We start from the raw sequence: 13,211 nt of genomic DNA on the forward strand, positions 1-13,211 counted from the left end.
TTCAAAATATTACATCTGTCCAATAAAAATTTACTGAGAGTCTGTGTCGCAGGCATCGTTGACTACTGGGCATAAAGAAATGGGTGGTGCAAACAGTTATGCACTACAGATACCTCAGAATACAGGCCTGGTAGTCTGCTCCTGAAAGGTCACAGCCTTCATTGAATACCCTACTGAGCACTTCTACACATGGGGTCGCCATGAGTCAGAATCAACTTGAATGCAAGGAACAACAACGGGGCCTCTACAAATGAAAAGCAATAAACTCTCTAGATATGTGCGTGTCCCACAAATGTAGGTAAGTGCAAAATTCAAAGTAATGTTGTACACAGTGATTATAAGTAGATAAAAACCATGTTTATATAAGAATTGGAAAAGAGCATAGTCTTATAGACCAAAAAACCAAACCCGCTGCCATCCAGTTGATTCCGACTCATAGTGATCCAATAGGACAGAGTAAAACTGCCCCATACAGTTTCCAAGGAGTGCCTGGTGGATTCGAACTGCCAGCCTTTTGGTTAGCTCTTAACCACTACGCCACCAAGGTTTCCAGTCTTATGAAAAGCATGTAATAAAGTTGGGTTTTTTTTGGTTTGTTTTACTATTTCATTCAATTAAGCTTTTTGAATTAAGCTTTCATTGAATTAAGCTAATCGAGCAATCAAAACACATTTAAAAAAATTTTGTGTGTTCCTTTCCTCATAAAATAGTAGAAATAGACTAGAGGTGTGTCCCTCCATTAACGTGACACTCTAATTTGTTTTTAGGAAGATGCAACTGGATATCAATAGTAAGGCTTACCATAAATCTTCCTACAATTCTAAACCTTTGGAAACTTGTAGGTGATTGGAAATTTTCATACTATGGAATCGTCCAATTTTAAAGTTAAATGAAACCTTAAACATTTCCTCATTTTACACATTAGTTGGTTACTGAATTCTAAATTTTAAATTCTGGGCTGAGGAGAGTAATACCACAATCTACCCTGCTATGATGTAATGGCTTATATTGCAGTGGAATGACGTGTCAGAAATAAAAGTGTGTGTGTGCTAGCATCAGCCCAGCACGTGGAATTCAGATTTTAATTACTAAGCAGCTGTGTCTAATTGAACTTAACTTCTCCAGTCCTGGACATCTTCATCTGGATAAATTCTAACCGCTGTTCAAAGGGTGGTGGCAAATATTTAAGACATAAAGCCTTCCCCATTTAAGTCTCCGTGGTAAAGAGCATTACTTAGATATTCTGCCTTTCACTTTACACTTCGCAGAGTTTGCACCCGTTGCCCTAAGAGGCAAAAGGCACTGTCAGTCCATTGACATTATAAAGCTGGTTCAGTCATGAAGAACCTGTGCATCCGAGTGCACGCACACACAAACATAATGGTGACTAGCCATTTCAGAGCACTGTACTTTACAGTACAAACTCTCACACATAAAGGCTCTAAAGCTGAAAGTATGGGAAAGCGATAAACTGGACATCAAAATCTAACTACTGCTTTTAAAAGCTGTGGCCTACTGCATCTCACTCTTGGCTCTCCCCGACTTCAGGGGTCCCCCAGGAAAAGGAAAGGAAAAGAGGGCCAACGGACAGCTGAACCTCTGACTTGGAAGCCATCTGGAAATAAGAATCATGTTTTTGGGGGTGGCTTGCAATTCGATGAGAGCTCTCCAGGAAGTGCTGGAAACGGGCATGTGGGCTAACAAGTTGGCAGTTTCTTGTGGTTCGTCCTAAACTACTGTCAACCTCGCATCCTACCACAAGGGACCTCGGGTTTCCCCGAATCACAGGAAAGCGCAGGGGGTGGGAAGGGGGTGGCCGCGCCCAGGCCCGGTAAGAGGAACGGAAAGGTGGCCTCGAGCGCGGAGGGGAGGAAGCCCGGAGGCAGCCGGAAAAGATAAGCAGAACTGAGTGAAGGAGTGTCTGTGGGCGAGTAGGATGGGGCTGCCTAGCGGGTAAGAAAACGGGCGGGCGGAACCGAGCAGTGGTGTCGGTTCTAAGCCGGTGAAGGGCGGCGCTCCGAACGCCAAGGCCGGGTCCGAACGAGCCGACCTCAGGGAGACAATGGCGCGGGCGTGACGTGGCCGGGGGCGTCGCCACGACACGGAGGAAGGGGCTGCGCGGGGCCGGGGGCGGCACAGGAGTGGGGGCCGTGCGGTGCGGAGACGCGGGCGCCCCGTCCGCGGGCGCTCAGGCAGGGGATCGGGCTGAGAAGAGGGCCGAGGGCCCGGGGCCGGGGGCCCGGGGCCGGGGGCGGGGGGCGGGGGCAAGCGGCGGCTACAAGCTGGGGTCGCGCGCTCGGCCGCGCACCCTCCCTCCCTCGCTGGCTGACCCACGCCCTCCCCTCCCGCCCGTGGGTCGCGCCGCACTCACCGGCCCCACCGAACGGCTGCAATCCCAACGCGCAACTGCCGCAGCCGCCTCGGCGCGCGCCCTCCCCGCCCCCGCTGCCCGGGCACCGCCCCCAGCTCGCGCCCAGCCGGGGACCGGCTCGCTGTTCCGTTCCCCTGCTCCGCCGCAGAATCCGGCCGCGGCGACGCTCCCTTGCCGCGCTGCAAAAGGGGCGGGACGACACGGCTGGCGCCTGGGCTCCTCACATGGGCCTGGGAATCTTCAAACAACAGAACGTCGCTTGTTGCCCAGCTGTGCGGTGACGTACATTGACAACCCTTCCAAGTCGTTTAGGCCTCCATCCTTGGCATTCTCCCCAGGTCCTTTCGTAGGGCTCTGGGCTACCTCTCCACAGCGTCTCGGATGATTCTTGGACGCTTTCCCTTAGGGGGAGGGAGCATCCTTTTCCCGGTCACTAAGTCTTCGAAACCAACGGACCTCAAGTCCCTCCTGGTCCAGACCCCGTACCACGCTTGAATCTCCTTAGTGATTAAAAAACACCAGCTTTGGAGTTTGCCTGGCTGTGTGGAATCCCAGCTTTACCACTTATAAGCTGACTCTGGAAGAGTTACCTGATCTCACTACCCCCAGCTCCCTTATCTATAAGATACCGGACAGATAACGAGAGAACCTACATCAGAGGGCGTTGACAGGATGAAGTAACATAGGTAAGGCTCTTAGCACAATCCTAGCGCATAGTAATCAGTTAAACACTTGACTATAAGGGTCGCTAGTAGTCGGAATGGACTGAACAATGGGTTTGGATTTTTTTTTTTTTTTTGTATTAAAGGAAGAGGTAGCTGGCCCAAACCAACCCAGTTGGCCCTTCAGTAGAATAGGCCTGGCCATCTGCTTCTGAAAGGTCGAAGCCTTGAAAACCCTAGGGAGCAGTTCTACTCTTTACACATGGGATTGGCAGATGTTGGAATCAACTGGAGGGCAACTGGTTGGTTTGTTTTATTTTATCAATCCACCATCACCACTAACTCAGTCTGCATGAAGACTCCTCGATAACAGAAAGACTGTTGTTTCCAGAGCATTGCCTTTCTTTGTCAGAGCAGATCTGACCAGTTAGAAAATATTTCTGAAGCTTCCACTTCCTGCCCTAGGTTCTACCCCTTCGAGCGTCAGAGAACAAACAAGTCTAACCTATTTTCAACCTTCTGCTTTTCAGATATTTGAAGACTTCTACCCTGTCTGCCCAAGGTTTTCTCTTATTTGAGATCAGTATTTCCCATTTCTTCCGTTGTTCCTCCTCTGTCCTAGTGTTGAGGGTCTTTGCCCTCCTCCTAAGGAGCCCTGTGACACAGTGGTTAAGAGCTCAGCTGCTAACAATACCATTGGTGTTTGAATCTATCAGCTGCTCTGCAGGGGAAAAAGATGTGGCAGTCTGCTTCTGTAAAGAGTACTCCCTTGGAAGCCCCATGGGACAGTTCGACTCTCTGTTCCACAGGGTCACTATCAGTCGGAATCGACTTGATGGCAGTGAGTTTTGTGGGCCCTCCTCCTTGTCTTCTCTGTACCTAGTGGGCTTGATTGTGACTCCTTTAGAATATGTCTTCCATGACAGAACTAAATGTTTATGGTCCCACCAAAGCATAGCAGGACTGTCACTGCCTTGTAAAAGAACTTATTGTCTTTCATTCTTACAATAAAGTTCCTGGCACTGCACTACTGACTTATACTGAGCTTATGGTCAACTAAAACCTCCAAGTCTTTTTAGTAAGTGCCCTGCTCCAGCATTACTACCCCCTCTTGTGTTTTTGAGCCAATTTCAGTTCAGATCAGCTGAGGATAGGCCTTGAGCCTCTCACCTACTAGATTTATCAGGGTATGTGGAAAAAAGGACTAGAAGTTGGAAGTTAGCCTAAAGTTTTATTTACCCCACCTTTGAACCAAGCGTATTTGGGAAAAAAGCCAGGGTTTGTATATAAAGACCATGGTGGTGAGTGAATAAAGCATACATATATGCAATGTAATCTCGATTGTGCAGGAAAAATGTGTGCATACCTGCACACACTCATGCATGCACATGCACGCGCACACACACACAAAGGACTAGAAGGAAGTATGTAATTAAGCATGTTAATCATGATTTTCTGTCAGTGATAAGATTTAGGTGGTTTCTTCTCTATACTTGTCTATAAATTTCCCAAATTTTCTACATCATTTGTATTACTTTTAAAATCAAGAACTCTGTTTCAAAAAATAAATCAGAGAGATGGAATAACTTAAATTGGGAAACAAAGGGTACATAACAGAGTAGGAGAAAAATATTTGCAATATACAATATAATGCAAAGGATTTGTCGCTAGAATACATAAAGAGCTCTTAACAAATCAATAAGAAAAAGACAAATAATCCACTAGAAAAATGAGCAAAGATTGTAAAGAGACAGGTCACAGAAAAGGAAATACAAACTGCCAATCAACGTACAAAAAGATGCCCAGCCTCACTAGTAAATGGGGGAAATGCAAATTAAAACTCAGCTTGGCAACATAACTGTTAAGCTTCATAATGTCAAGGAATATAAATTGGCACAGCCACTTCAGAGGGCAATTGGACAACATCTATTAAATCTATGTTTTAGGAATTCTACTTCTAGGTATCTTCCATAACTCCATGTGCATATGGAGATATATACAAAGATAATCACTACAGTATTGCTTGTAATAAGAAAAATCTGGAATCGGCCTAAATGCCCAACAATAGGGGAATGCTAAATAAAGTGTAGAATACACATATGATGGACCTCTATATAGAAGTTAAAATGAGTGATCTATACGTTTTGACATAGATATATCTCAAAATCATATTGCTGAATGAAAACAGCCAGCTGCAGGATGATATGTACAGTATTGACATTAAAAAAATTCTTCCTCAAAATGCATAGTTCAGCCTAATCGTGAGAAAACATAAGACAAACCCAAATGGAGAGCTATTCTACAAAATACCTGACCTGTACTTTTCAAAAGTGTCAAGGTCATAAAAGACACGGAAAGACTGAGCAACTGTCACAGGTTGGAGTAGACCAAATGCAATGTGGTATCCTGGATGGCACCCTGGAACAGAAAAAGACATTAATGGAAAAACTGGTGAAATCAGAGTAAAGTCTGATTAGTTATATTTGTAATGTGGTAGAGGATAAATGTATCCATGTATTGCTTTTGTAACCAAAAATTAATTTTTTTTTTTTAAATGCAAAAGGACAGGATATTTGGCCTCATAACTTTTATGGGTAAGACAAGTCATGCCAACTTGTGAAACAACCTTCTAACCGAGCTCTGGGGCCTGAGGAGGCAATAAGGAGCCACAAGGGGTTTGCTCGGGCTCTCTTTCTTGACATTAGTTGAAGGACCTGAGCACTACTTGGCAAGGAAGGCCACACTACTGTGGCCTAGATGGCCTCTCACCTAACTTCCTGTCCAGACACCCACATGGCTGTTCCACCACTCTGATCAACACTGTTTTCCCCAGAATCCCATAAACTCTGAGTCACCCAGAATGTGAACAGCATTCATAGGTCACTCATCAGTTTTTCTGCTTCTTGAAAGAAGCTCTCAGAGAAATACAAGCATTACTCAACGCCCTGGCCCAGGGCCTAGAAGCAGCCTCCCGCTGCCCAAAAATCTTTCTCCCAGGAAGTTTTCCATCTTAGTTTCAATTAGCCAGCTCGAGGTCCCCTCTCTTGCTCATCTTCCTTTCTCCAACACCACCAGGTCAGCACTCACTGCAAAAAGAGCCCAGTACAGACATTATGAAGGAGGCAATCAATTAGAAAACATGTAACTAGAAAATATGTAGTCCAACTCGAGACACAGGGCATCCATGAAAGACTTGGGAGCACCTACATCTATTCAAAAATATTCATTGACTCCTACTGATTTAAGAAATGATATTGGAGTCATTATTCCCTGTCCTTTAACATAGAGAATGTGACCCAGCTGCAGCTGGACTCACAAGGACACATCAACTGGGCTCTGAGGTATAAACACAATAGCTAAAATAATCTTAGGAAATATCTTTTAGGGAACCTTTCACATAAATCAAACAGAACACCAAAGACTTTCCACTTTTATCTTTTTCTATTATCATCAGTGAATAGAAAATGTGTTGGACCAATGAGGACCCTCCTGACTGTCATTACTGAAACCTGTACCAATGATTGTTAAGAAAGACAATGCAAAATGTAGGATCACAGTTTCTAGCCAATCTGTGAAAATGTAAAGTTTTCAATGATTTTACCCATTTGTAACATTAATATATACTGAGGATTGTGTAATGTTCCTTGGACTCCAGCAGACATGGCTCTAGCAGCATGCTTGTCCATTTTCCTACTTCTGCCTCTTTGAACATATACCAAATAAAACCTTTCTTTTTGCTTTACCAAACTTTGTGATGTTTCTACCCTGCAACACTACCATATGCCTAACACTGAACACTATGGACATGAGTTTCTACCTTCATGGAGTCTGCTGATGGCTTGGGAAGATGGACTTCAAATAATTATTTTATTACAATTTTGATAAGCACTATGCAGGAAAAGTACAGGATGCTATATGATGGAGAACAAAAGGGGGGCTGGGATTGGGATGGGGAGAAGGTCAGAAAACATTTCCTTGAGAAAATGCCATCTCAGCTGAAGCCTGAAAGGCCGATAGGACTTATGCAAAAATGTGGAAGGGAGCTGGGTGGATGGGGTGGAGAATTCCTGAAAATGGAAGCAGCAGGTACAAAGGTCCTGAGGTAGGGATGGGCTTTTGTATATCTGAAGACTGGCAGGAAGCTTAGAGAGAAAGGAGAAAGTGGCAAAAAATGCACCTGTAGGGAGTGAGGCAGGCCAGACCTTGGAGAGTGTTGTAGGTCGCGTTTATGGTCCAGAGCTTTACCTTAAGTGCGATAGGGAGTGATTGAAGAGTGTAAAACAGGGGAGTGACAGAGTCACAGTTTAAATGAATGGCATGTAACCAGCCTATCAATTACCTCACACAGTCATGAAAACTCATTCATTTGAATCAAGCAAAAACTTCCTAGGTACCTGTTCAAAACTCCCACTGGCTGAAATAAAATCTGCAGCCTTTATCACAATCATTTTATTTATTGAACTCTTACCAGGGGGTGTGTGTGTGTGTGGAAATTCAGACTGACACATTCTGCCCTGGAGTTGCTGTTGCTGAGCATCTATTTAGGAAATCAGCCAGTCTGTAAAAATATGAAGGCATGTCATTAGAAATCCCATGTCGGGTGAATGACCCCAAAGAGCTTCAGGTCTTCAGGACGGTTGGGTTCCTGAGGAGTCAGAAAGGCTAGAATCAAATACATAAATAGGATCATTTCTTCCGTGTTCACTTGGCTCCCCCCAAATTGCCATAGTCCAGTTCCTAAGACGTCCCAGTCCCCTTGTCCCTGCATATACTGTTTCCTCTGAAGAAAAGCTCTCTTCGTATCTCTTTCCTTGCTAACTCCTATTCATCCTTAAGGCTTCAGCTCAAACATTACACAGAGAGACCTTCTGTAATTTCCTTACCCAATCTAACGGACAACCTTCTGTTACTTTCTTTTCATGTTGTTCTTTATCTTCCCTTCCCTACCCTCACCACAGTTGCATTAAATAAGTGTGTGTGTGTGTGTGTGTGTGTGTGTGATTATTTGTTTCATATCTGCCTCCTCATTAGGCTCTAAGCTACAGGAGCATAGGAACAGTGTCTGTCTTGTCCACTGAGAAGGATACAGCACCATTTGGCGCATAGTGGGGACGCTCTCTCTATATATACATACATATATATTTAAATAAACATGTGAATTGTGAATGGGATTTAATTTTAATCCCTTTATGATACTGTAAACTTGATAAAATTATTAAAACAACAAAAAAGGAAGAAAATAGGGCTTTTATCTTATATCCCTGTATTCTAACTGTAATATCATCCTTGTCTCTTGGAACAGGAACCCGGGTGAGACCCTATTCATTTATTTCCCGGTAGGTCTGATGTATCACCAACCAATCTGGCCATAGTTTCTAAATAAATTCCGTCTTAGTCATCTAGTACAACTATAACAGAAATACAACAAGTGGATAACTTTAACAAAGAGAAATTTATTTTCTCACAGTCTAGTAGGCTAAAAGTCAAAATTCTGGGCATCAGCTCCAGGGGAAGGCTTTCTCTCTCTGTCAACTCTGGAGGAAGGTCTTTCTCATCAATCTCCCCTTGGATTAGGAGCTTCTCTGCAAAGGAACCCCAGGTCTAAAGGGCAAATTCTGCTCCCATTGCTTCTTTCTTGGGGGTATGACGTCCCCAACTCTCTGCTTGCTTCCCTTTCCTTTTATCTCTTGACAGATAAAAGGTGGTACAGGCCACACCCCAGGGAAACTCCCTTTTCTTTGGATCAGGGATGTGACCTGGGTAAAGGTGGTTTTACAATCCCACCCTAATCCTCTTTAACATAAAATTACAATCACAAAATGGAGGACAACCACACAATATGGGGAATCATGGCCCAGCCAAATTGATATACAATTTTTGGGGGGGATATAATTCATTCCATGATATGCCACCCTTTGTCCCCCCAAAAATCACATCCTTGCAACATGCAAAATATATTAATTCCATCATATCACAGCAAAAGTCTGAACTGCAAGTCCAAAATCCAAAAATTCTTCCTCACTGTGAAATCTAGAGTACAAGTTATCCAACTTTCAAAGTACAATGGCAAAACAGGCACAAGCTAAACATTTCCATTACAAATGGCAGAAATTGGAGGGAAAGAAGGGATAACAGGTACCAACCAAGTCAGCAGAACACATTACATTAGTCCTTAAAGCTTTGGAAATAATCCTCTGTTCTCCGAGACAATTTACACAATAACCCTGCCCTCCAGCCTCTAGGTATTGGCCACATTCTCCAGATTTTGAGTGTAGGCCACTGCCTCTGGGCTTCAGCTCTGCCTTCCAGACCCACTGGGACAGCAACTCTGCTCCCTCTGCTCTAGGCACACCATTCTCCTAGTCCATCTGAGTGGCGACTCCACCCTTAGAAACACCAGAGGCCATGGCTCCACCGTTATGAAACCCTGAGATCCTGGCCATAACTTTAGAGACTGAGGTGGCTCAGCTTCTTGTGTTTTGTCTCTTCAGCTTCTGCTTCCTGATTTCTTGGCCTCTTGGCTCCTCAGGCCTCATGCCAACATCTGCCCTGCTGGGGCAACCGTTCCAAAGCTCTGTAGCTCCACCCATCAGTGCCTGGAGGCACCCTACTCCGCCAGGAAGCCTCCTGCGCACAGGCACTCAGCTCTCTCATTCCTGGGTCTGCTTCAGCCCTGTCTCGCACTGGTCTCCTGGTTCTGCTGCTGCTGGTTCTCTGTTGCTGCCGCTTCTCTGCCACCGAAGGCTCTCTGCTGCTACTGGTCCTCTGTGGCTACCGCAACTCTATCCATTCACAATTTCAAAACCGCTTCCACATTTTAGGTATCTGTTAGGAGCACCACCCCACTCTCTTGGTTGTTGGACTTAAAATGGAAACTACCAAGCAAGTTTCTGAACACCTCTTCATTGTGGCACCAGAACCCACAGACCCTTCTCCAGTCCAGTCCAGCCTGCTTGAGCATCTCACAGGTTTGGTTAAGCAGCCCCCATATCAGAACCAAAGAGGGAGGCATACTAATGTCAGAAGGAGAACATTCTCTTTTCTATTCCCAAAGTCAATTCCTTGATAAGTACGTGTAAGTTCAGGCTTTCTATCATTAGTGAAAGCATTTCCTAATTGATTTAATTTTCCCATTTCAATATTCCACAACAACCTCAGTAAACAATTTTCTGTGCTAACAGGAAGCTAAACAAACATAATTATTTTTAAGAAATGCAAATAGAAGCTGATTTAATTAATTTGTTTTCTGGATGTGGACACTTGTGGGAACTGAAAGACAGGACAACAGAGAAAAAACACAACTTGCAACAGCTTTTTGTTTGTTTTTAATTTTTATTGTGCTTTAAGTGAAAGTTTACAAAACAAGTCAGTCTCTCACACAAAAACTTGTATCTTTTTGTTTGTCTTGCTTTACTTTTTTATTGTAGTAGAATATATATAACATAAAATTTGTAATTTTAACCATTTTTACACATACAATTCAGTGGCATTAACTATATTCACCATGTTATGCAACTGTCACTATTATCTACTTCTAATATTTTTTATCACTCTTAACAAAAACTATACTCATTAAGCAATAACTCCCATTCCACCCTCCCCCTAGTTCCTGGTAACCCCTCTAATCTACTTTCTGTTTGTATGAATTTGTCAATTCTATGTATTTCAGATCAGATAAGTGGAATCATACAATATTTGTCCTCTTATATTTGGCTTAGTTCATTTAGCATAATGTTTTCAAGGTTCATCTGATAACACGCATCAGAACTTCATTCCTTTTACAGCTGAATCATTTTTCATTGTATGTATAGACCACATTTTGTTTATCCATTCATCTGTCAATAGACACTTGGATTGTTTTCATCTTTTAGATATTGTGAATAATGCTGCTTTAAGCACTAGCATATTAGTATCTCTTTGAGTCCCTGCTTTCAATACTTTGGAGTGGAATTGTTGGGTCATATAGTAATTCTATGTTTAACTTTTCTTTTTTCTTAATAGATTTTATTATGCCAATTGACTTAGATGTCCACTGAAACCATGGTCCCCAAACCCCTGCCCCTGCTATGCTGGCCTTTGAAACATTCAGTTTATTCAGGAAACTTCTTTGCTTTACTGTGCTTCTTGAATCTAGTGATTCCTGTCTTTCATCAGCTGAAAAATCCTCAGCCAGAACTCTTTTGATTACTGCTTCTCTCCCATTTTCTCTATTATTTCCTTACGAAATGCCAGTAAGGTGCAAGTTAGACCTCCCCAGTCTGTCTTCCATGTCTTTAATCTCTTTTTCGTAATTTATGTGCTACATTATGGATAATTTCATCAGATTTATCATCCATTTTCCAATTATCTTTTCAGTCCTATATAATCTTCTGTTTAATCCAACCACTGAATTTAAAATTTCAATTAATATATATATTTTTATTTCTAGGAATTCTATTTGGCTCTTCTCCAAATCTTCATGGTCATTTTTACAGTTTCTTGTTCCTTGCTCAATGTTTGATTGTCTTTTTAATTTCTTTAATTTGAATGTGGCTGGGAAAAAACTCATAACTCTTGAGGATTTTTACTGTGAAAACAACCAGATAAATGAGGCAGTAGCTGGAGGGGAGTGTGGTGTCAAAAAAGTGAAGGTAGAGAGGTTAACTTAAGGTAAGGTAGAGATTTGTATGGTGATGAGAATGATCCAGGAGAGGGGTCAATTGGTGGTGCAATATTTATGTTTAACTTTTTAAGGAACCATCAAAATGTTTTCCATAGCAGCTGCACCATTTTACATTCACACCAACAGTGTATGAGGGTTCCAGTTTTTCTACATCAACACTTGCTATTGTCTGTCTTTTTTTATTATAGTCATCCTAGTGGGTGCGATTTGTATTTCCCTAATGACTAATGATGTTGAACATCTTTTCACGTGCTTGTTTGACATTTGTATATCTTCTTCAGACAAATGACTTTTCAAATTCTTTGCCCAATTTTTAATTGGGTTGTTTGCCTTTTTGTTGTTGAGTTGTAGGAGTTCTTTATATATTCTGGATATTAAACTCTTGTCAGATATATAGTTGGCAAGCATTTTTTCCTATGCTGTGGGTTGTTCTTTTATTCTCTTGATAGTATCCTTTGATGCACGAAAAATTTTAATTTTAATGAAGTCCAATTTGTCTATCTTTCTGTCTTAGGCTGAGTTCCATAGAGAAGCAAAACCAGTGAAATATATATACACACACACACACACACATATATATACACACACATATATATATATATACATATATACACACACACACACATACATATACATATATTTAGAGAGAGAGGCTGGAAAGTCCCAAATCCTTGGGTCAGGCAGGAGGCTTCTCCTGACTCAGGTAGCTGCAGGGGCTGATAAACCCCAGATCTAGTCTGCAAAGGCTGATGAATCCCAAGATCCACAGGCAAGCTGCTAGCTCAGGTCCCAAGAACCAGAGGTCAGATGAACAGGAGCCAGCTGCAGGATCCAGAGCGAGCCAAAGCAAGTGAGCCTTGCTAGAAAGCCCATCTATATTGGATGCAGGCCACACCCCCAAGGAAACTCCCTTTCCACTGACTGGCTACTCACAGCAGATCCCATCATGGAGGTGATCACATTGTATCAGATCTCATCATAGAAGTGATTACATCATTATACAACTGCCAAACTATATCATAACTGCCAAACCACTAAGAATCCTCGCCCAGTCAAGTTGACACAAAACCTTAATCATCACACTTTCCTTTTGTCACTTATGCTTTTAATATCTTATCTAAGAAATCAATGCCAATCCAAGGTCATGTAGATTTGCCCCTATGTTTTCTTCTAAGAGTTTTATAGTTTTAGTTCCTAACTCTGGTACCTGTAAATATGAAGCTGTTTGGAAATAGGGGGTTCTTTTGTTATGTTAGTGGGGTCACACCAGAGTAGGGTACATCCTAAACCTAATCGCTTCTGAGTAGTGTCTTATAAAATGAGCAGAATAAACACAGGCACACACAAGCAAGGACAGATGCCATGTGAGGACCTGTCTACAAAGGAGCACCAAGGATTGCCAACAGACACCAAAAACTAGGACAGAGATGCACAGAAGGGATCAACTCAGCCAAGATCCTGGTTGAAACTTTTCGCCTCCAGAACTGTGAGAAAATTATTTTCTGTTCCTTAAAGA

The 13,211-nt window shown here is 42.7% G+C and overlaps 1 protein-coding gene across 1 annotated transcript in view; it reads right to left on the minus strand.

Annotated features, from left to right (window-relative positions):
- Positions 1 to 2,453, minus strand: part of NT5C2 (5'-nucleotidase, cytosolic II) — a 91,956-nt gene extending 89,503 nt beyond the window's left edge. Inside the window, exon 1 of the mRNA XM_049855942.1 lies at positions 2,372 to 2,453. The gene's annotated coding sequence lies outside the window, so the exon portion shown is untranslated. The remainder of the gene's footprint in view (positions 1 to 2,371) is intronic.
- Between the last annotated feature and the right edge of the window lie 10,758 nt (positions 2,454 to 13,211).

This window comes from Elephas maximus, chromosome 16 (genome assembly GCF_024166365.1).
Source record: "Elephas maximus indicus isolate mEleMax1 chromosome 16, mEleMax1 primary haplotype, whole genome shotgun sequence".
NCBI lineage: Eukaryota > Metazoa > Chordata > Mammalia > Proboscidea > Elephantidae > Elephas > Elephas maximus.